The sequence below is a fragment of the Dioscorea cayenensis genome, chromosome 20 (genome assembly GCF_009730915.1).
Source record: "Dioscorea cayenensis subsp. rotundata cultivar TDr96_F1 chromosome 20, TDr96_F1_v2_PseudoChromosome.rev07_lg8_w22 25.fasta, whole genome shotgun sequence".
Taxonomy (NCBI): domain Eukaryota; kingdom Viridiplantae; phylum Streptophyta; class Magnoliopsida; order Dioscoreales; family Dioscoreaceae; genus Dioscorea; species Dioscorea cayenensis.
Genome location: NC_052490.1, coordinates 25,657,770 through 25,681,921, shown reverse-complemented (window position 1 = coordinate 25,681,921; position 24,152 = coordinate 25,657,770). Strand labels below are relative to the sequence as shown.

Here is a 24,152-nt window from a genome sequence, read left to right as displayed (position 1 = left end):
GTTAATTGTGTAGATATGATAGATTTTTTTCACTTAACTCAAATATTTTAGATCTACGTATATTTTATATAGCTTATTATTATAATCACAAATTTGAATTAAAAGAATTTTTTAAAATTTATAGTTTTTAAATATAAATTTAGCACCCCTTAATTTTGTCTCTAGTTTCGACACTAACTAGATCCACCTCAACAGACTCTTTTCTCTTTTCTCCTTATGTATTTTTTTTACTTTCTGTTGATGTTGTAGTCCTCTCTTGGTCAGTGTCTATTTTTAGTGGGCTTCGTTGTTAGTGTGTACCTTCCCCCATCTAATCTGTTTGTTTTTTTGGACTATACATTTCTATTTTCTAATACATGTGGTTTATCTATTTTTTTTTTTTTAAAAACCTCCAATTTGTGTCTCTATAAAGCTACAATTTTTTTCGTTGATACATATTTTGATAAATATTAAAATAAAGTTAATAATGTCATTATTTTTAAAATTATGCAGTAAATTATATAATATTATGCATGTTATTAAAATAAAAAAATATTGAAATTCTATTTTATAATGAAATGTTAATGAGGACCAATTTTTGCAATTTAAATTTGAGAGAATTGTTTCTATACTTTTATAATTTATAAAAGTCGTTATTTGCTAACAATCCCTTATAAAAATCATAATTTCTCATATATTTATAAAACACTTTTATTTATTTATATAATTTTTTAGTCGAAAATGAACTTAAAAAATTTTGAACATATAAATTAATTATTATTTTTTAAAGATTAAAAAAGAGAAAATAAATAAATAAATAAATAATAGTATAATTTTTTATAAATTGTTTAATTGATTTTTAGTTTGAAACATATATACACAAATAAGAATGATTTTTAGGACAACCAAGCATTTTTTTGTAGACATATATACAAAAGATGAATAAACCGGCTCCTTTTATTTTTTAGTAAGACGTAAAAATTAAAATTACATGAGCATTTTTTAAAATTCTCGTATTGTAAAGAGGTTTTGGCCATTTAAGAAGGTAACAATATTTTGGGTAATTAAGCAACGCAAGGATCTTTGTTAGTTTGACAAACGTACTATGGTATTCTCGTAATTAAAAAAAAAGGTTGACGCCATTTGACCACTTTTAAATGATAGGTATTTAGGCCATTTTAGCACAAAGTTTTAAATGATAAAAAAAATTAAAAATAGTAAAATAAATAGTCTATTTTGTCAATGACCTCATAGTTTATTGGCACTGGTCCCTTACTTAAAGTGTTTGTGACATGATAAAAAAAAAATGATTTGAATATCATCTCATGTAAAATAAGGATATATGTGTATTGAGGAATTAATTCCACCCTTGTGCACATCTGACAAGCGTGATTTATCCATATTTTATAAAAAAAGAAAAATAAATGAACCACCTTATGCCAAAGATGGAAACTCTTTTTTTTTTAATTAACTCTTTCCAACAATATTTTGATGGAAGTGACTTGTCTAATTTATAAAAATAAATAAATGAGCATTTTTGGGATATATACAGGTCATGATGTAATATAAGTATATATTGAAATAAACTAGTTTTAAAACAATATTAACAAAATAGTTTTGTTCGACTGAAATGCACTCTTCATTTATCATAAATAAAATATAGGAATATAGCCCGAAGTCAATAGTTGAAATTCTTGCTTCATGCGAAGTAGATTTTATTTTATGTTTCTTTAAAAGAAATTAAACCAGCCTTCGAAACACAGGGTTCTTAATGTTTTTCCTAAAATAGAAATGTAGGATTTGAAAAATACAAGTTTCTGACCCAAAAAAGCGCCAGAAATCATAACGCATCATTGAAAAAATGGTTTCATTCAAGTTTCATGTTTTCTTCTAAAAATAAACAAAATTATCTCTAAAACCAACTTTGTCAAATGTCATTTCAAATATAAATATAAATATACTCATTTTAGTTGCTTAATTTGACTACTGTCTGTGTCACAATACTCGGCCAAAAATACAATAAATAAATATATAGTCACACCTGTGTGGTTTTAGGTGTGGTGATAACCTCGCTTGCTGGGAAACTATGTCGGTGTTGGTGTTATGGTTGGTCACATTCACACTTTGGTGAGGGCTAACCCCAGGTGTGGGTTTTTAAAAGGCAGGGTGCTTGGTTAGTTTTTTAATTCTCGGTGCTCTTCTATTTATTACACCCGGGGTGGGAAAGTAGCCACGTGTTGGGTTATTTGTCAATTCCTACAACCCTCACTGGCCGTGTTATCTTAACCTTTGTTGCAGTCCTAACCCCTGGTGTGGGTTTTAAAAAAAAGGCCGTGTGCGGGGTTATACTGGTTAGTTATTTGGTATTTTGTCCTCTTAGAGATCGTTTGGTTTGTGGTAATGACATATTACTATATAACAAAATTACCATAGTAATATGGGTAGGAATGCTATATAGTTGGGAATATTATAGTAATTTGATATAGTTAATTACCGTAATTAGTTCGTCATGGTAATTAATTTGGTAAAATATTAAAAATACCAAAATACCCTTTTAACATTTACAAAACCCCAACAATCCCACATATAGCACATTACCATTACATAGCCTGCGGAGAGGATCTCGTAATACAACCTAGATTCCGGCTGTCGATTGAAGCTTGCAGGCTTCTTCTCATCTACGATTATGTCCCCATTGGAACCCTCGCCGATCATCTCCATCATAAGTGCTTGTTGTCATGGCTAGTGCACTTGGAGATCGTCATCTAGATCGCAACGGTGCTCGAGTACCTGCATTTCGAGCTGAAACCCCCCGTCATTCACCGAGATGTCACTTCGTCCAACATCTTCGTGGAACATAACATGTGGATCAAGGTTGGGGATTTCAGGCTCTCGCGGCAGCTAGCATTGCCACAGGACTTGTCCAATGAGTACATTAGCCGGACGGAGTCGCGGGCATGCCAGAATACCTCGACCAGGAGTACCACCGGTCATTCCAGCTAATAGAGAAGAGCAATGTGCATAGCTTTGGGGTTATGATGCTAGAGCTGGTGACAAGGATGAAGGCAGTGGATACTAGGAGGGATAAGATGGAGGTATCACTGCCGAAGATGGTGGTGGTTAGAATCCAGGTTGGGAGGTTGCACCAGGTGGTTGATCCAGTACTTATGAGGCATGTGGAAGGCCTAGCATCGGCTTCTATCAAAGCCATGGCTGAGCTGGCTTTCTGATGCCTTGCCAAAGAATAGGATGATCGGCCTGAGCTCGGGAGGTTGGGAAGGAGCTCGAGAGGATAAGGATCCATCTACATGGCTATTTGAGAAGAAGTTTTAATACTGTTTACTCAAGCTTTTATGTTGCATTGAATCCAGATAATATGTTGGTTTTGTATCTAATGTTTATATGTTTTGTTTGCTATCAGGATGATCGACACATTGTTCATGGAGGAAATCTGGGGATTGAGAAAGCAAAGTGTATGATTTTATCTGAGGATTCTTCATAGAATGAGATGCAATGTGAGTTCTTAATTCCAACATCTTGCTTTACTTGCATAATGTATAGGTTATACTTCATAAGATATGAAGAACTATGAAGCTTAAAGTCTAGAACCATACACTATTTTAATGAATGCAATGTTGAGATCTTAAGAGGGAGATGTGGTTTTTGTCTGTTCTGGTGTGTTGCTTTTGATGGAATGCTACTGATCATATGATGAGTGGGTCTAAGATTTATTACGATCACTACTTGAGGCTTGGGCCTCCCACTAAGCCCTCTCATTACCAATCAAGAAACATAATTTCCAAGGTGAAGCAATCCATTGTAAAGGTAAAGAAGGCTATCATTGAAATACCTTCAGGCTCAAAGGCTATTTCAGTGGAAAACAAAGATGAGATAGCAGTAAAATAATCCAGGGAACTCTAGATTTTTTTTAAAAAAAACTAAAACTGTAAAATTGTCATTTGGTATTTGTGTTTTGGTCATGCAGTATTTGATGTAAATTTCATATGATCTGTGTGTGTATTGGCTTTGTAATGTTTCAGACATTTTTTATAGATATAATATCAAGATATTCTTTGTAATTGTGTGAGTGTGATGGTCTGTGACAGTATTTTTAAGGTTAGTTGCAAACTAACAGTTTTTGATGTGCTAATCATATTTGTGTTGAGCTTCATAAATTGTGTCAAGGTCATTAAAATTGCCTTTGGATAATCAATCTGCAAGGGGATGTTACTATAGTTATTGTCACCATTCAATTCCTTAAGTTGTTCTTCATGTATTTGTTATGTCGAGATCAGATTTTCCATCAACTAACCCACTATGCATAATTTTTGTTCATAACATGGTTCAGGGCATACCATTTTTCTTTAGTTATTTGCATCCCTGAATTTAGAGGGACGTAAATTGTGATCCTCTGATGTAATTGTTTCCTCAGTCCTAGCTTGAGTATTTTCCTTGTCGTTTGCGTGGTTCTGGATATCAAGCTATCTTATTAAACCTTATTTACTTACAAAAAATAATGTGCTCTTCCTAAACAAAACATCTGTTGAAAATTGAGGTCTTCAATAAATAAGAAGAAGAACATTTTGGTTTTAAAAAGAATAAAAAACAGAAAGAAAACATCACCAATTGAGTTTAGGAAAATTCAGACAAGGAAGCCACTTCACTACATAATGATGTTTTTTTTTTTTTGGGAAAGAGAGCTCGTTGAGCTAATTTATTGATAAAAAACAGAGAATACAAAGAGTTCAAATACAAAACTAAGCCCACGGGCTAAACAAACAAAGACAGAACAAAAAGAAAAAATACAACTAAGAAACAAATACAAAGCAAATTCAAATTACAGAATGATCCCCGATCTAGTAAATTGCTTCATAATCCAATAAGGAAGCTCCTTGCCATGATGGAAAAGGGTAAGGTCATGATACTTGACACCAAGGAGGGCAAGACTAGCCACAGCTGCCAGCCAAGAGTCAGGAATAAGATGAATGGTCGGCTGGCCAAGCTCCAGAAAATAATCTGAAATGTTGTTCACCAATGGGTTGAGCCGCCACACCTAATTGGATTGCCTATCAAGAATGATGTTATATAAATTAGAGCTAGCAATGAAAATCGATTTAATTTGAATATCCGAGGCAAACAAGCTTCCAAGCGCCGTAACAAGAGTAACAGCCTCAGCTTCGAGAACCGAATCAGCATGGTTAATACAACATCCGGCGCACACAAAATGAGAGTTAAAATCAGTAACATAGAATCCTATCCCAAACATCACATCATCCCTTAAACTGACAGTGCTAACAAACAGAAACGGAGAGTCAGAAGCATTAAAATTATTCAAAATAAGCTGTTTACCAAATTGAGAAGGAAAAGCAGAAGAATACTCCCTGACAAGATGAATGGCTCTCATGGGAATGTGCTGAAAATCTGGATCCTCATTTCTAAATACAAGGTTGCATCTGGCCTTCCATAGGAGCCAACAGACAGTAGCAATGATTGATTGTCCATATGCATCATACTCAGAATTAGATGGACATAGCCATTTGCCAGAGGTGAATCCATGAGTGAAATGGATGCTCTTACCAATTTGATCACCAACCACACACCAAAGAGCATGAACTTTAAAACAGGAGTTAAAAAGGTGCTCAGTAGTTTCAAAATCAATGTTACAAAACTTGCAAAAGGTTGGAGGACCAAGATTTAACCTATAAAGATAATCAAATGTTTTAAGGCCATTATGAAAAAGCATCCAGAGAAAATGCTTGGTTCTAGGAGCAGTTTTAAGACGCCAGATATTATCCCAACCAGCCCAAGGATCAAGAGAAGCAGCAGATCTATTGTAGTGAGCATAAACAGAAGAAGATAATTTGTGTTTTTGAGTTTTAGGGTACCAAACCCAGCAATGAGCATTACATCTACTTAGCCTATCCGAGAAAATATAATCCAAGTTAATATGTTCACCAAATACATCATGCACTAAGCTAAAGTTCCAACAGTTATTATCAAGAATAAAATCCAAACAAGACAGCAAATCCATATTAAGATCCATATTGAGAAAGGTGGGTTTAAATGCCAGAGGAATTTCAAAATACCAGGGATGCAATAAAATATTAGTAAGAATTGGATTGAAATGATAAAGCCAGAGTTGCGTTTTGATAAGATTTGCATTATGCCACATGCATCTAAAAAACCAAGAGCAATTGGCTGTAATGGAATCAGTCCAATAATTAACATTACCATATTTGTGAATGAGAACATCAACCCAGATGGCATTGTGATGGTTAAGGTATCTGAGAACATTTATGGCCATTAAGGAGATGTTTTTCTCTACTGCAATATTCAGTATTGGATCTGGATGGCGTCCTAGTACTCTTATGTTTGTACTATATTTAGTCAAATTTATTCTTATCATTGCATGACTTGAAAGAAAGAAAGAGAATGAATGCTTTAATTTGTTTCTGGGTATCACTCTCTCTTCATCTTCATCATCTATTTATATATTGTGACACATCATGATGATATTGTTATATATTGAATCACTTGTTTACTATTTGAACAAATAAATCAAATCACAACAACAGTAATGCATATATAATCATGCTCCTTGCTCAAATCTCAAATGTTCTTTAATTTCCCTACTTGCATGTAAAACAAGAGCTCAGTAGAAACAAGCAAATCTATCATTACAAAAACTGCAAAAAACTCTTGTCCACACCAAACCTTCCAAATTGCATCTCCTGTTCAAAGCAAACCATGTGCAAGACAACTAAAACATAATCATGACAAATAAAAGATGTACGAAGAAAAACTAAAAAGGAAATATAATAATCATATCAAAACTTCCAATCCATGTCCAAGACAAGCTCATAAATTCATTCATAATCAACCAACACAAACTATTGTCACCTTACTAGTCTCAACTCAAATGTAAACATCCTTGTGAATAAGTCAATAATCCAATCTATAAAAAATATTAACTCTACATACAACCACACAAAACCCATTCAACATATTCTTTCTTGCATTCATTTGGGAGGGTGAGAAAGATATGATACTTTATTAGAGTTAGCTACAATCTACCCACAATCTACCCACCAGCTCTGGTTTTTCCCCCTTGAGACAAGCCTTCAATTTTAACTAATTCAATACAAACCTTCTTCTTTGCCTCTGCGTCTTCAGCAAGAAATTGGAAGCAATTATCAATCCTTGAAATATGCTCTCCAGAACTTTTCACCATTGACTTAATTGACCCAATGGCGTTTGTAAACTCATTAGAGCCACCATCTTGGCTAAATGAGCACTTACACTTACTTTTCTTAGTAGGTGCTTGTGATGAGCCTAGTTGTGAAGTGTCTGTGGTAGTGTTGTTATTATTCCCATCTACATTGTCTACCTAACTTGGTCTCTGAGGTGCACTTGAATTTCCTTGTCCATCCATCGTATTTGTGCCAAATTCAAAATCATAAAAATTTGCTCCTATAGGAAGTTCAATAACTGCCATATGCTCCTCATGTTCAATTTCTTCAACAACATTATTAACACCTTCTCCTGTGGCTCAATCTTTCGCAAAGATTTGTCTTAACTCCTCTAAGAATGGAAAAAAGTTTATTCCTTAAACCAGCAACCCCTAGATGACTCTAAAAATAAACAAACAAATAATTTTTAGCCTTGACAATACATGGTCAAGATAAACGATAAATATTGCCATTAAAATAAAATTACCTTTACCCAATCATTGAATACTGTAGCATCACAAATAATGCATTTATCATTAACATTCCAGCCAAACCCCCTTGCATTTGGGCCCAACATTTTTCAAATGGCATGGTACTGCCTTTTCCACAGTTTCACTCTTGACTCAATGTGAGGTGAGCCCTTGATATTATAATCATGTAATTTCTCATGCATCCATTTTTGCAACTGAGTTAAATAACCAGCCCAAAATTAACCATTATCAACCTTCCAATGCCTACTGTGAGCAAGCCTAACCAAGCACTCAATTAAGTATGCATCTTTTTGTGCAGTCCAAGCATGCTTGCTGCCTAATTTTTATTTTCCTCTTTCCTCTTCTTTCATATGTATCAATCCCATACATATTCTCATTTTCAGCCATCCTATATCAAAGAAGTTGCATAAGGACAATAAAGATAACATTGTTCTGATTCAAGTCCCAAACAAAGAAACTGGAAATAGTTTACATCATTCAATAAAATGATTTTGATGAAAAGAAAGTATGCATACATCAACTTTTGTTTTTTTTAACAATTATATGTAAGGTTAATCACAATAAAAACAAAGGGTGCATTGCCAACAAAAAAAAACATCCATACATGCTTCTTACATATGTGTTTCGCTTTAACATATTGGCAAAAAATACATAATTGTATTTTGAACCATCATAAATCACCTTAAAACAAAACAACACCAATAGTTACATAATAAACATAGTTAATTTTACTAGGTTTGTTGGCCCCTACTCCGCTTCCACTGATTGAATATATTAATAGCCAAATTGGCGTGCCATGTTGTCCAATAATCAGTTGTCTCAACAAAAGTAATCCTATCACCATCCAACTCTTATTCTATAGTGTCTTATGGGATGGTTTCATCTAAAGGATTGATAGGCATTTTTCTCCTAACATGATTGTGTAGTAATGCACAAGTAGAAATAATCCTAGATTGTGTCTTCCCTGGATAGTATGACCTTTCCCTCAAGATGGCCCACCTTCCCTTCAAAAGGCCAAAACATTGCTCAATGACATTTCTAGCTAAAGAGTGCTTGTAATTGAAGAACTCCTCAGGTGTGGTTGGTTGACTCCCTTGCCTTCAATCATTGAAATGATATCTTTGTCCCCTAAAAGGTGTAAGAAATCCTTCTCCATTAGGGTAACCAGCGTCACATAAATAGTGATAACCTAAATCAAGATAAAAGGTCAACAATTACGCAACATAACCAATTTTCAAAGCTAACTATATTAGCAGTTTTATACCTTGGGGGACCCTTAACCCATTTCTCCTATAAATAGCATCATGTAACACCCTAGAATTAGTTGTTGAATCCTCCCACCCTAGTAGAATGTAAATAAATTGCATATCTTGGGAGCACACTCCCAAGACATTGGTGGCAATATCATTTTTCCTAGTCCAGTACCTAGACTTGTCAATTGCAAGAACATTTACTTTGACATAGGTTTTGTCTAAAACTCCAAAACAATTCTTTAAAATAAATTAATGTTAGTATAGGGAACTATAATTTTTTGAATACATTTATAGTAAACTATAAATATTTGAATAAAGGTTTCTTTTTTACCTTAAACCATCACCACCTCTCATCAGCTGAGTTCTCAGGAACTGCTTCTGGTTTTTTGAGTAAAATTTTGTGGCATTTAAAAATTGCATTTAGAATACCTTTAAAATGTCAAATTATAGTCTCTCCTAATCTAACAAACTCCCTCTTTGATACTCTATTTTTGTTCATTTGAAATAATATAAAGGAAGGATGCAACTATTTCCACAACGCATATGTTCCTACTATCAACCAATTGACAGGTTGTGGAAAGTAACTAACACAAACAATGGAATGCTTGTCGATCCATATGAGTACTCTCAATGCAAGCTAGGTCACTTTCAAAAACTAACCTATGTACATTCACATCTCTAATTAATTTCCTACTACCTCCATCATAGGCAATCCCTGGTCTCTTTTATCTATGACTATGCTCTAAGGCAATGACATACCGTAATATAACTAGTTTATTCATCATCTCAACGTACAAACAAGCTATTGTGGCAAACAATCCCGGATTTTCTTTAGAGTAAAGATCCATTGATCTATACATAGAATGAAACAAACAAAATAAATAAGACGACGGGTATTGATAGAGCAATGAATACATTTATAGTAAACTATAAATAATTGTATTTTAATTGCAAAATGTTAAGAAAATGTCTCCAGGTGTTCATGATGGTGAACTTGGAAGAGGCAGTTAATTTTAGTCATCAATGTTTTGATGATATTCAATAACTTGAATATTCAGGTGATTACTAAATGTTGCACTATTCTTAATAATTACTTCATCCCTTGGAGGGCCAGGAAATGACATCATCTCCCATATATGTTATCACTTATAAGGTAGAATTATTTTCAAACATTACTTGAAAATAATTTACTTCTGACAATACTTAACAATTGGCAATTATGTCTGAAGGCGATAGGTGTTGCATTTATTTCACAGGTATGCATGTCAATCAATGCAAATTGTTATCAAGCGTCAGAGGATGTGTTGCATACGAAAAAGACACCTATTTAATTAAAAAAAAAACATGGCTAAGCGCATTATTTGATCCATATTAGTTAACCTGCTTTCATTTATTAAGGAAAATGAGTTTGAGAGCATATTTCCATTCAAATTTACATGTTCCCTACATCACAGGGTACACATACCATGCTAAAGAAATAATTATGAGCACTGAAAAAATAACTGACAGCACGGCCTCTCACACACATGTACGACATATCGATGTTTCTAACTTCTAAGCTAGTGAGGAATAACAAAGCACAATATAAGCCACATTTGATTTCACAAGTGGCATTTAACACACACACACACAAGGATCATAGTGATGTTGACAAACAATATTTTATGCTGAAAGAAATCATCAGTCAGTAAATAATATGGGCCCCCAACCACACCAGATTATGCAATGAATCTATTATTATTATTTCATCAAAATTAGTGCCGACCAAAGTAGAACAAATGCATCAAGACCAATTTACTTCTATAACTAGAACAGGGCACTTTTAGATGGAAAATTTTGACTCAAAGCTAATCTTACAGTAGGCAATTTGATCAATTTGACGATGCAGATGAAATTATATATATACAGCCACTCACCATTTTTGTCTTTTCTTCACATGTATAACAATTCTTAATTTTGCATAAAGGAACATGAAAAACATCATGTCCAACCCATTAAAAAACTCTTTGCAACAATATATTTAATTAAATAATCAAATTAGAAGAACTAGGACACTCCAAATCCATGAAAACCTTCATAATTTTGCATAAAACACAATCACAGATCTCATTTAATTTCCAATTTGAGAATGCTTACATGAAATAGGAGAAGAACCAATAAGATCTGCAGATGATGTTTGCTTTGGCTCAAAACCAAAAATAGTCCACTTCTTGGAAACCATAGTGTGAGAAAGAAGGAGGAGAAATCAGAAGATTGCTTCAGCCGCAAACAAAATCCTCTTTTTGAAACCTTAGCACGAGAGAGATAGAGAGAGAGAAAGGAGAAGATAAAAGATGTTTTTTTTTTTTTTTTTATTTTGCACCATGTGTTCTTTTAAAATTATTTAAAGAAAAAAAGGGTATATTTTACCCAAAAAAGTTATGAGATTACCATATATTTGGTAATCCAAGATAGACACCAAATTTGGCTATAATAGGATTGCCAACTTTCTTGGAAATGTTCTCTGGTTGGTAATGTGATATTACCATTCAAATTACCACCGGTGTAATGCCAAACGTGGTAATATTTTTAGATTATCACATAACACGTAGTAATCTTTCTACATTACCACGAACCAAATGGCCACTTTTGTAAGCTGGACTAAATGGGGCAACCCAAGCATGGGTTTTGGTAGGGTGGGCTTGGTGTTAAATGACGGGGGCCATGGAAACAAGTGGACCATGTCATCACCAAACATTCGATTTAAATATTTTTATAAAAAACTAAAAAAAAAAAAATTAGTCACAACTTAACTCGCATTTAGATTTGTTTTATTTTTTTATGGTGCTAACCCCGGTACCAGGGTTAGTAACCCCAATGCCGAGGTTAGTACCTACCTTTGCAGCTTATTTATTGTTTTCACTTAGTACCTATATTTTTCTTAAATGATAATTGCCATCATAAATAGTAAGTAGAACCCCTTCGTAATAAATAAAAACCATTTAGTTATAAGTAGAATCATAAAAACTACCCGATTCAAATAACATATTTTTGTAAATAATTTTTAAACAATGGGGGCCATGGAATCAGGTGGACCATGTCACCACAAAATTAGATTTAAATATTTTTTGGGCTGGTTGTGTCACCCTTGATTTATAAAAATTTTAAAAAAAAAATTTAATCACAACTCAAGTCGCATTTAGATTTGTTTTATTATTTTTTTATGGTACTAACCCCGATATCGTTGCTAGTAACCCCAATTCCGGGGTTACTTATCTTTACTTGCCATGGGGGGAATAGAGGAGGATGGAGGGGGAATGACTGTAAATTACCCATTTTACCCCACTAATGCATGTATATGGGTATATATATATATAACTATATATTAATATATTAATCATAAAATAATTAATATTTGATTATAATAACCATATAATATTTACATTATATAAATATTTATTTCAAATATAAGTCATAAATGTAAACATTAAATTATAATAATTACAACAATTGATATATTTAACATATATTACTTAATTTAGATATTTAACCCTAATAATTAAAGTAAAATTGCATTTTTGTCCCTAGTAATATATTTAATTAAATAAAATAAGTAATTTAAATAATTAATTATAATATTTAAAATTTATTTAAAATATTTTACAAACAACAAAATTTATTTCTTTATATTAATTACATAAAAATAATTCTATATAATATCTTTTCATTACTTTTCCAATTCTCAATAAATTAATTATCTTTTTTTTCCCATTCCCAATGAGTTTTCTTTCCAGCCAAACGTCTTTTTATTCTCATCCCCTATCCATTCCAATCCCCTCTTCATTACACCATTTCCCTCTATTCCCATTACAGTAATCCAAAAGCACCCAATGATAAGGAATCAGGTCTCAACCTTTATCTGCGGAGTTTAGAGGACTGGTTCCATTTGTATGTTGTTGTCCTCTTGGGCTTGTGCGTACTTTGATTGAGGTTGGAGTTTTATGTTGATGAAGTTTAGTTGTTCATTGATTTGAGTAAAATTCAGGCCTTGAAAAGGTAAAGCCCATATTTTGTTGGCTAATTGATTGGGAACAGTTGGAAAACCAGTGTCAAAATCTTTAGTAGATATCGTACTGTTGTCAATTTTCATTTTGTGCATCGAATTTCAATTTATATCATTTTGGTCATTTAACTTTAATTTGTGTTCACCGAGAGAGTACCAAGAGAATTTTTGGAAGAATTTGATGACATGTATGTTAGATTTGCCATGCTAAAACCAGTTGATCTCTTTATCTACAGATGTGACACATCATTAAAGAGGGCTACATGGTCACTTTTATTGACACGACACATGTCACATCGATCCAGTTACCTGGTTAATAAATACAGTCCTGTGCCCCTCTTTGATGATGTGGCATATATCCACATATGCAAATGACGTGCAAACTAATGTTGCATATATGTCATTAAATTCTTCCAGGAGTCCCCTCAGTATTTTCTCGGGGAACACAAATTAAAGCTGGATGACTAAAATGATATAAATTGAAGCTTGATACTTAAAATGAAAAATGACCATAGTATAGTATTCATCCAAAAAAATTACCCTACACAAAACCAAGAATGTAACATGCATGAAATTTGATTGTGATAGAGAAAAAAGACACCATTCTCAAAGGTGAAAAAATTTTCTAAACCAATATCTGTATCAAACCCGTTCATAAACTTTAGATAGGTTTTCATCTAACCTTTTTAGGTTTTGTAGATATAATTTTTAATCATATTTTTACCCGTTTAATAGCATATTTATTAAAAAGAACCAAATAGTGAGAATTAAAAAAAAAAGATATTTTAACATTTGGCAAAAAAAAAGTATAAAATATGAGAATTTGATGTTAATTGTTGAATTATGAGGAGATTGGACTTGTTCGAGCTAAATTCCATTTTAATTTTGTAAAATCTATGATATTTTTATATAAAATAGCACTATCATAATAGCATATTATTATTATTATTGTTGGAAAATTTTTTAATAACCGGATTATCAATAAAATTATTATTATCATGTTGTTAAAATTTGAATATCTTATCTAATTAAAAGACAACTTAAATATATCTTTTATAAAAATGTGCATTTTATTAGGTAGTTGTCGTTTAAAAAATACATTTAGTCGTTAGTATACAACGTATAGAAAAGTTACATCTCTTCGTTATTATCTCAAAGATATAATACTTTGCATCTTTTCATTGATAACGGATAAGATATTTTAAAAGGTTGTATCTTTTGAAAATACGTCCGTTCACAATCTATTAATACGAACAAAAACGAGTTTCAGACACATCAAACAATCTTAATTTTTTTTTAAATTAAGGAGAAGATCAATACCTACTTTCCTTTTTTTCAATCAAGCTTTTCTCTTCACTAGTGCTGGGTGCAGAAAAATAAAGGCTTGTCTTATCCACTAAAGCTATTTGCATTCAAATCCTACAACAATCTTAGAGGAGAAGGGGCAAATAACGCTTTTAGGAGAGCATTCATCAATGTGTTTCAAGCATATCCATTATCTACATAGATTTCCAACAATCTAAAAGCGTTATTTTAAATGGATTCTAACACTATCAAAATGATGAATCAAGATTTCATTCGCCTGGATCGCTTTGATGGTGCAAACTTCACAAGATGGAAAGACAAACTAAAGTTCATGCTTACTGCTTTGAAGGTTTTCTACATACTTGATCCAGATTTGGCACTGAATGATGATGACTCCAATGATTTAATTGCTCAAAGGAAGAAAAGAGAGGAAGACGGAGTTGTATGTAGGGGACTCAACCTTAATTCTCTGTCTGATCATCTTTATGATCTATATACATCTGAGAAGTCTGCACTTAATATATGGAATGCATTGGAATTTAAATACAAGGCCGAGGAGGCAGGTATCAATAAGTTTCTTGTTTCAAAATATTTCAATTTTAAATTTGAAGATAATGTGCCTATCTTGCAACAAGTACATGAGTTACAAGTTATAGTAAATCAATCTTCCTGTTACTTTTCAAGTTGGAGCAATTTTGGTCAAACTACCAAGTTCTTGGAATAGGTATCGAATGAAATTGCTCCATGATTCCAAAGATTTTGCTTTGGAAGAATTACAAAAGCATCTTTGAATAGAGGAAGAGTTAAGGGGAAGAAATAAGAATGATGAGTCCTTTAATGGAAACAACAAGGCAAATGTTCTCAATCGCTCATCTAAACCCAACAACGGCAAGCAAATCAAAGTTTTCTTGGTCCAAAAAAGGAACATACCAAGTTCAAAAAAATCAAAAAAGGGGATTGCTTTGTGTGTGGAAAATCTTGCCACTATGCAAGGGACTGCAAGTTCAAGAAGGTGCATAAGTCAGAGACAAATTCTCTAGATTTGAAGTCAAATATTGTTGCAACTATTTGTCAAGTTAATTCCATACAAGGAAAAGTGCCCAGTTGGTGGTATGACACATGTGCCACTATTCATGTTTGCTATGACAAGTCATTGTTCAAGACATATATCACTGTTGATGATGGGTAAGAAGTACAAATGGGAAATAAAGTAAGATCCAACGTTATTGGTAAAGGAAACAGAACTGGTTTTTACTTCAGGTAAAAAAGTGATCCTTACTAATGTACTTCATGTTCCATACATGAACAGGATTCTAGTGAGTGGAGATTTGTTAAGTAAACCTGGAATAAAATCTGTGTATGAATCAGGAAAGTTGATCTTATCCCGAAATGATATCTTTGTTGGGAAAGAGTTTTCTTGTAATGGGATGATTAAACTATTTGTTGTCCTTGTTGAGCATAACAACAAAGTTGATTTTGCTTATATGGTTGATTCTTTAATTTTGTGGCATAAAAGACTTGCACATATTAATTTTAATAATATTAAAAGAATGGTAAAAATGTGATATAATCAAATGTGATATAAATGAATTTAAAAATTGTGAATTATGCGTTAAATCAAAAGACTTGCACATATTAGTTTTAAGAGATGGAGAATATTATTCTAATGATTTTAATGCATTTTGTGAAGAAATGGCATTATACATCAAAAATCTGCACCCAGAACTCTTGAACAAAATAGTTTGGCTAAAAGAAAAAATAGAACATATCTTGAAATGGTTAATGCTTTATTGTTACATGCTGAATTGACTTTTAATCTTTGGGGTGAAGCACTTCTTGTTACTTGTCATATTTTGAATAGAATTCCTATGAAGAAAAATAAAATTTCTCCTTATGAGTTGTAGGAAAGGAGAAAACCAAATATTCATTATTTTAAAGTGTGGGGGTGCCTTGCTTATTTCATAGACAATAATCCAAAAAGAACTAAGTTGGGTCCTAGAGGGATCAAATGTGCTTTTATTGGGTATGCTTTTCATAACAAAGCCTATAGACTCCTAAATTTAGAGTCCAATGTGATAATTGAATCCATAGATATAGAGTTCTTTAAACATCTTTTAATCTTAAATAATAAAGCTCAAAGTCCTCCAATGAACTATCATCTAGTGAGGCATCTCAAAAAGTTAGTAAGAAACCAAGTTCTCAAATAATAAACAAAGAACCTAGTGAATTAAGAAGAAGTACTAGAGTTCGAAAGCCAAAAGCACTTGGGACAGATGAGATTGACTCACAAAATATTTCCTTTTACCTTATAGAAGGTGATAGAAATAAAGTTTTGAAAACAATTCCTATTGTCCTTCAAATTAAAAATGATCCAAAAACTTATAATGAGGCAATGGCTTCTAGGGATGCGAATTTTTGGAAAGATGCTATAAATGATGAAATGGATTCAATAATATCAAACCACACTTGGGAATTAGTCGATTTACCTCATGCTTCAAAACCAATTGGGCATTCTTAAATGGAGATCTCGATGAGGAAGTCTATATGGAACAACCATAAGGGTTTGTTCTTCCGAGAAATGAGCATAAGGTTTGTAAGTTAATTAAATCATTATATGGTTTAAAGCAATCAACTAAGAGTTGGCACAAGAAATTTGATGATGCTATATTATCCTTTAGTTTCACATAATGTTGCTGATAAATGCATATATTGTAAATCATGTTGTGATTATATAGTAATTGTTTGTTTATATGTGGATGACATGTTAATTGTTAGCAATGATATAAAAGGTGTAATCAAAACAAAAGGATTTCTATCTTCCAAATTCAAGATGAAAGATCTTGGAGAAGTTGATACCATTTTGGGAATCAAAATAAAAAGAAATAGTGGGGGTTATGTATTAAATCAATCTCACTATATTAAAAAAGTGTTGAATAAATTCAAATATTTAAAAATAAAAGAGGCAAACACCCCATATGATCCAAGTGTCAAATTAGTAAAAAATGATGGAAGAGCAGTTGCACAAATAGAGTATGCAAGCGCAATCGAAAGTCTAATGTATGCCATAAAATGCACCAGACCAGATATTACATTTGTTGTTAGTAAATTAAATAGATTTACTAGCAACCCTAGTTTAGAACATTGGAAGACTATTGCTAGAATTCTTGGTTTTCTTAAGAAGACTAAGGACCTTACCTTACAATATTCAAAATTTCTAATATTTTAAAAGGATATACTGATGCAAGTTGGATATCGAATTTAGGAGATAGAAAATCTACTACATGTTGGATGTTTACCTTAGGAGATGGTGCAATCTCTTGGAAATCCAAAAAAACAATCATTAATAACTCATTCGACCATGGAGTCAAAGTTTGTTGCTTTAGCAGAAACAGGAAAAGAGCTAGAGTGGTTGAGGGACTTTCTTTTAGAAATTCCATTTGACTTCAAATAATGTAAGATCAATTTCAATATTTTATGATAGTCAAACCACTCTAGCAAGAGCATATAGTGATGTTTATAATGGAAAGTCTAGACATATGAGTTTAAGACATCATTATGTGAGGAAATTAATTAAAGATGGGATTATCTCCCTTACATTTGTGAAATCTAATAAGAATTTTGCCGATCCTTTCACTAAAACTCTTACAAGAGATTTAGTGAAATCAACATCTAGAATGATGGGTTTTAAACTCCTAGATTTATCCACCAATGATGGCAACCCTACTGAAAATTATAAAATCAGTAATTCTTATGTTCAAAGGGTAAAAACAAGTCTTTGATTAGTGGATGCTTAAGTACTTAAATTTGATTGCCCAACTAATTGTGATAAAAGTACTTATTGTCACTATTAGAGGGTTGAGTACCAAAACTCTTAATGAAATTCAATTTTGGGAACAAGTGTCTTAAAAGTGACAAAGACACCTGAAGAATTTCACCTATGTGAACTTAGAAGTGGTGCCGCTTCTATTGAAAGTTTAGGAGATTACTTTCATGAAAGTTCATGAAAATGGATAGCACTGACCATAATAATTGCTAAGCGAGTGTTTGATTGGAATAAAAAGATATAATGTTTATGCGTATAATAATACCGGTGTATTATAAGGAATAACTAGTTCAAAGCTTCATGCTACTAGAGATTTCGATTGCAATTTATGTTATTATACTAAGGTAATGTTCAAATCGAAAAATACATTATTTTATGCATAAGCATGATTTGATCTTCTTTTGAATATAAAATTCAATTTTGAACAAGTGGGGGATTGTTCGAAAATTTTATAATAACCAGGTTATTAATAAAATTATTATTATCATGTTGTTCAAATTTGAATATCTTATCTAATTAAAAGATAAATTAAATATATGTTTTATAAAAATGTGCATTTTATCAGGTAGTTGTCGTTTAAAAAATACATCTAGTCGTTTATATACAACGGATAGAAAAGTTACATCTCTTCATTATTATCTCAGAGATATGATACTTTGCATCTTTTCATTGATAACGGATAAGATCTTTTAAAAGGTTGTTTATATAAAAAATAATAAATTAATTAAATGAATTTCCAAATTTAAATAAAATATTCAAAATATTCAAATCTCAAGACTAGCCGAGAATACAGATCTCGAGGCAGTCTAAAATGCACAAATCTCAGGATCAGCCGAGAGCACCAATCTCGAGGGGATCAAAAAAATCCAAAATACACAAATCTCAGGACCAGTCGAGAGCACCGATCCCACGATGGTCTAAAATACTCAAATCTCAGAATCAGCCGAGAGCACCGATCTCGAGCCGATCCAAAAAATCCAAAATACACAAATCTCAGGACCAGTCAAAAGCACAAATCTCAAGACAGTCTAAAATACTCAAATCTCAGGATCAACCGAGAGCAACGATCTCGAGGCGGTCCAAAATATTCAAAATACACAAATCTCAAGACTATCCGAGAGCACAGATCTCGAGGCGGTCTAAAACATTCAAACCTCAGGATCAGCCGAGAACACCGATCCCGAGACGGTCCAAAATATTCAAATCCCAAAAACAGCCGAGGGCACAAATCCCGAGGCGATATAAATCCCAAAATCAATCATGAATATAAATCAAGTAAGATAAAATTTATATATATATATATATATATATATAATAATTAATTAAATTAAAAAAAAATTATTAAAGAAATTAAATTAAATTAAATTAAGATTTAATATATATATATATATATATATATATATATATATATATATGTAAAATAAAAAAATATAAAAAAATAATAAAAATATAAAAAATATAAAAAATATAAAATATATAAAAACATAAAAAATAATAAAAAAAATATAAAAATAAAATAAAAAATACAATGTTACCCTCCATAATATAGTCAAAATGCCAACTTGGTGCCTTTCTTGTACGAGTTGGCCGTTGAACTTCTAGAACTTTAGATTTAGCTAGCTCTTGTACCTCGTGCTCTGGTATAGTTTCAGCTTCTTCTTCTTGTGCTTTCTTTTGAAGTGTTTTCACCATCTACTGATTACAACCTTATGGGCAATGGGATCCCACAGGCGGTACACCTTAACTCCATCAGCATATCCTAAGAACATACATTTTTTTGATTTTGGATCTAGTTTTATAGTTTCTTGGGTATTGTACATTACATACACAGGACTTCCAAATATAAGAAGGTTTTTGAATAATCAACTGGCTTACCAGTCCATATCTTCATTTGTGTCTTCAACTAGATTACAGTTGATGGAGCCCGATTCACCATAGAATAGGCGGTGATGACTGCTTCTGCCCAGAACTTTTTGTCTAAGCTTACAGCTCCCATCATAGCTCTTGTTCTTTCCAACAGAGTCCTGTTCATTCACTTTGCCACTCCATTTTGTTAAGGAGTGTATGCTATAGTGAATAGCCTTTTGATGCCTTCTTGGTCGCAGAATTCATCAAATTCTTTGCTAGTGTATTCTTCTTCATTATCAGTCCTCAAGCATTTGATCTTCTCTCCATATTCAAATTCCACCCGTGCTTTGTAAAATTTGAAGACTTGAAACACATCTACCTTATTCTTGATAGGATACACCCAATATCTCCTGGAATAGTCATCAATATATGATAAAAATTAATTTACTCCTCCCAGGGATGCAACTAGTGCTTACTGATAAGTGCTTGTGTGATAAGAACACGAAGTGTTCTTTCCTTATGATGAGCATTACTTTTATCGGGTTTTAACGCTAATATGTGTGTATTTATGTTACTTTCATGCAGATAGGGTTGTGAGGCAGAGTATTAGAGAAAGAAGCCAATGTGGATCATAAATACACCATTTGGAGGAAATCTTGAGAAGGTTCAAACGCGAAGACATAAGTCGGGATCAAAATGCGGGAATGTGTGCCAACCTCCTCGTATTCAAGTTAGCACAACGATTTGGAGGGGCACAAGGGCAGTCACATTCAAGCATTCTGGCTTGTGCATGTATAGCAAGATCTCCACCAACAAGGCCGTTCATTGAAGAAGCAAAGCAATCTATGACGTAAACGTGTGCCCGTTTATGTTACCTCGATGAAAGCAAGGTTTCGGGAGTGTTACCTCGATTGCCTTACCTCTCCTTTACTTGTGCTCTCTCTCTCTCTCTCTTGTCTCTTTTACTTTTGTTTGCATTACATCTTACCACACAAATCACTATTAATATTTCGCTTAGTTAAGAAACAATGTAAGTATTTTTACTCCTTATTCCCTGTGGATACCATACCCACTCACCTGGGATTTTATTACTTCGACAAACCCATGCACTTGCGGGACATACGCAAGGGGCCTTGTCAGGTTTTTAGCGCCGTTGCCGAGGAATAGGCATTTAGAGATACTTTGCACTTTGTTTTCTTAGCTATTCATTTATTCATTCTATTTCACATCTTCTTTTCTATCATCGTTCTGATTTGTTTCCTTTCTTTTTGTGCAGCTCCAGGTTCATGACCCGAGGGAACCCCTCAATATTGGTTGAAGGAGATCCTGAGCTCGAACATACACTTAGAAGAAAAGGTAAAGAACCTGTGCAAGAACAGTCTAATCTAGCTGATTTGGAAGTTGAAGGATTGGATAATATGGCGGAACAAAATGAGCAACAGAGAACATTATTCGATTATGCCAGACCTTCAGTATTGGGGACACAATCGAGTATTGTGCGTCACCCGATTACAGCTCAGAACTTCGAGCTGAAGCCGGCATTCATCCACATGTTGCAGCAATCTGCACAGTTTAATGGTGTGGCTGATAATGATCCAAACAGTCATATAGAGAATTTTCTCGAGGTGTGTGATATGCTCAAGATAAACGGGGTGACGGATGATGCCATCAAGTTGAGAGCCTTCCCATTTTCCTTAAAGGGGAGAGCGAATCAGTGGCTACACTTATTACCTAAAGCATCAATTACCACATAGGAGGAGATGGTAGAAGCTTTTCTTGCCCGTTATTTTTCTCCCGAAAAATCTGCAAAGCTTAGGAATGAGATCTCATCCTTTGTACAGTCGGAATTGGAGTCTCTATTTGAGACGTGGGAAAGGTTCAAGGAGCTCCTGAGAAAGTGCCCGCAACACGGATTCCTAGAGTGGATGATTGTTTAGACCTTTTACAATGGGTTGAATCCGAGCACAAGGCAACTCTTGGATGCGGCAGTAGGAGATACCTTAGGTAGCAAGACCCCCGGTGAGGCCCATCAACTAATTGAAGAAATGGAGTTAAATAGCTACCAATGGAATACTAGAGAGAAGAAGAAGGTGGCCGGGCTTCATGAGATAGATGTAGTAACTTCATTGGCGGCTCAAGTGGAATCATTAAGTAAGAAGTTAGATGTTCTAAGTTCAAATAGAGTGGCGGCCATGACTACTTGCACCGGGTGTGGTGGAGGACATGCTTCCTCTGATTGCTCGATCTCCATTGGCGATGCATCTTCAGTCGAGAATGTTGATTTTGTGGGTAATACGATGAAGAATCAAGGGAATCCATACCGGGTTGGAAGAATCATCCTAATTTCTCGTGGAGTAACCAAGTTCCACAAAAGGCCATGGGCCACCGGGTTTCCAATAACAACAAGCCCCAAACATGGAGAACTGAGTTTCTGGTTTGGAGACCAAATGACCGATTTGGAGAAGGTCTTGACTAGATTTGTGCAATCATCGGATACAAGGTTTCAATCAGTTGAGGCTACACTTCGCAACCACACCGCTTCTTTGCACAACCTTAAGAATCAAGTGGGGCAAATTGTGAAGTCTCTATCGGAGAGATCACAAGGAAGCTTGCCAAGCAATACTTAGACCAATCCTAGAGAGCATGTGAAGGCGATCACTTTGAGAAGTGGTCGTGAGGTTAAAGGTAGGTTTCCGAGTAAGAAGCCTAATGAACACGCACCCAAGGTTATAGAGGTTGAAGAGGGAACAAGCAAAGAGAAGGATGTGGTACCCCTACCTGTCAAGCCAAGAATCCCATATCTCTCTTGATTGAAGAATTACCAAGGGGATGACCAATACAAGAAGTTCCTGAGTTTGTTCAAGCAACACCACATTGATAAGTGCTTGTGCGATATGAATGCGAAGCATTTTTTCCTTATGTTAAGCATTACCTTTCTCGGGTTTTTTACACTAATATGTGTGTTTTTATGTTACTTTTATGCAGGTAGGGTTGTGAGACCGATTATGAAGGAAAAAAGCCAATGTGGATCACAATGCATCGATTTTGGAGGAAATCTTGCTAAGGTTCAAACGCGAAGACATAGGTCGGGTGTGAGATGATAGAGTGTGTGCCAACCTCCTCGTATTTGAGTTAGCACAACCATTTGGAGGGACACAAGGGCAGTCATACTCAAGCATTCCGACTTATGCAAATAGAACAAGATCTTCACCAACTTTTTCCATCATTGAAGAAGCAAAGCGATCCACGACGTGAACGTGTGCCCGTTTGCATTATCTCGATGAAAGTATGGATTCGGGAAGTATTTCAGGTCGGATACTGTAGCAGAGCAGTGTAGCAAAGTACTGCAGTAAAGTACTATAGCAGCACTGTTTACAACCGGCCGAGAAAACTGCAGAACAGAGAATCCCACACGCCCGTATGAAAAATCCACAGGGGCGTGTGGATCCCCGATTCCAGCCCTATTTAAAGCCGATTCAGCCCCGATTTCTCCATTTTTTCCCCTATCTTTTCTTCCACCTTTCCCCATCTTTGGAGGCGCCGACGGCTAGGGTTTGGAGAGGTTTTGGCAAGGCTTTGGAGAGGTTTGACGGCCTTCGACACCGCGTTTCCTTCGTAAGAGAGCTATTGGGGGAGCTTTCGTCGGCACCGATCCGGCGAGGTGTGTCCTAGGTTTGACGAGAGGACTTTTGAAAAAGATGCGGCCGATCCACAAGACCTTCGACACGAACACAATGGGGTTTTCATTCATGGATTACATCTCTATACTTTTGATTTCATTATCTATTGTATTTTGTTCCATGGAGAGCTAAACCTCTAGTGGGTACTTGGGTATTTGTGAACCCTAGGATGTATTCATTTCTTTTAATCTCTTTATTATGCTTTTAATTAATTGATGTTTATTGTGAGTTCCAACTTTGAATGATTGATTATGTGAATACTCCCATAGAGTAACACTAGGGTTGAGAGTTCTTGTTGGTAACCTTGTGAGTGAGTGACACACCACGAGTGTTAGACAAAGCTAGGTTGAAGAGGGTTGAGAGGGTGAGTCGAGAGGTACAGGAGCGTCCCCTTTCCCCTCCGATGTGTTAGATTCTACCTCCGTTCCTCGAGTTCTTTGTAGCCACAATAGAGTGAATGATCTAAGGGATGACCTTCCACTAGGGCTTAGTTGCGGGTGCA

The 24,152-nt window shown here is 34.1% G+C and overlaps 1 non-coding gene across 1 annotated transcript; it reads right to left on the bottom strand.

Moving 5' to 3' along the window:
• Window positions 1-21,778: 21,778 nt before the first annotated feature.
• Window positions 21,779-21,885, bottom strand: LOC120252020. Its single transcript, XR_005533573.1, has one exon. It is a non-coding gene; the product is annotated as a small nucleolar RNA R71 (small nucleolar RNA).
• Between the last annotated feature and the right edge of the window lie 2,267 nt (window positions 21,886-24,152).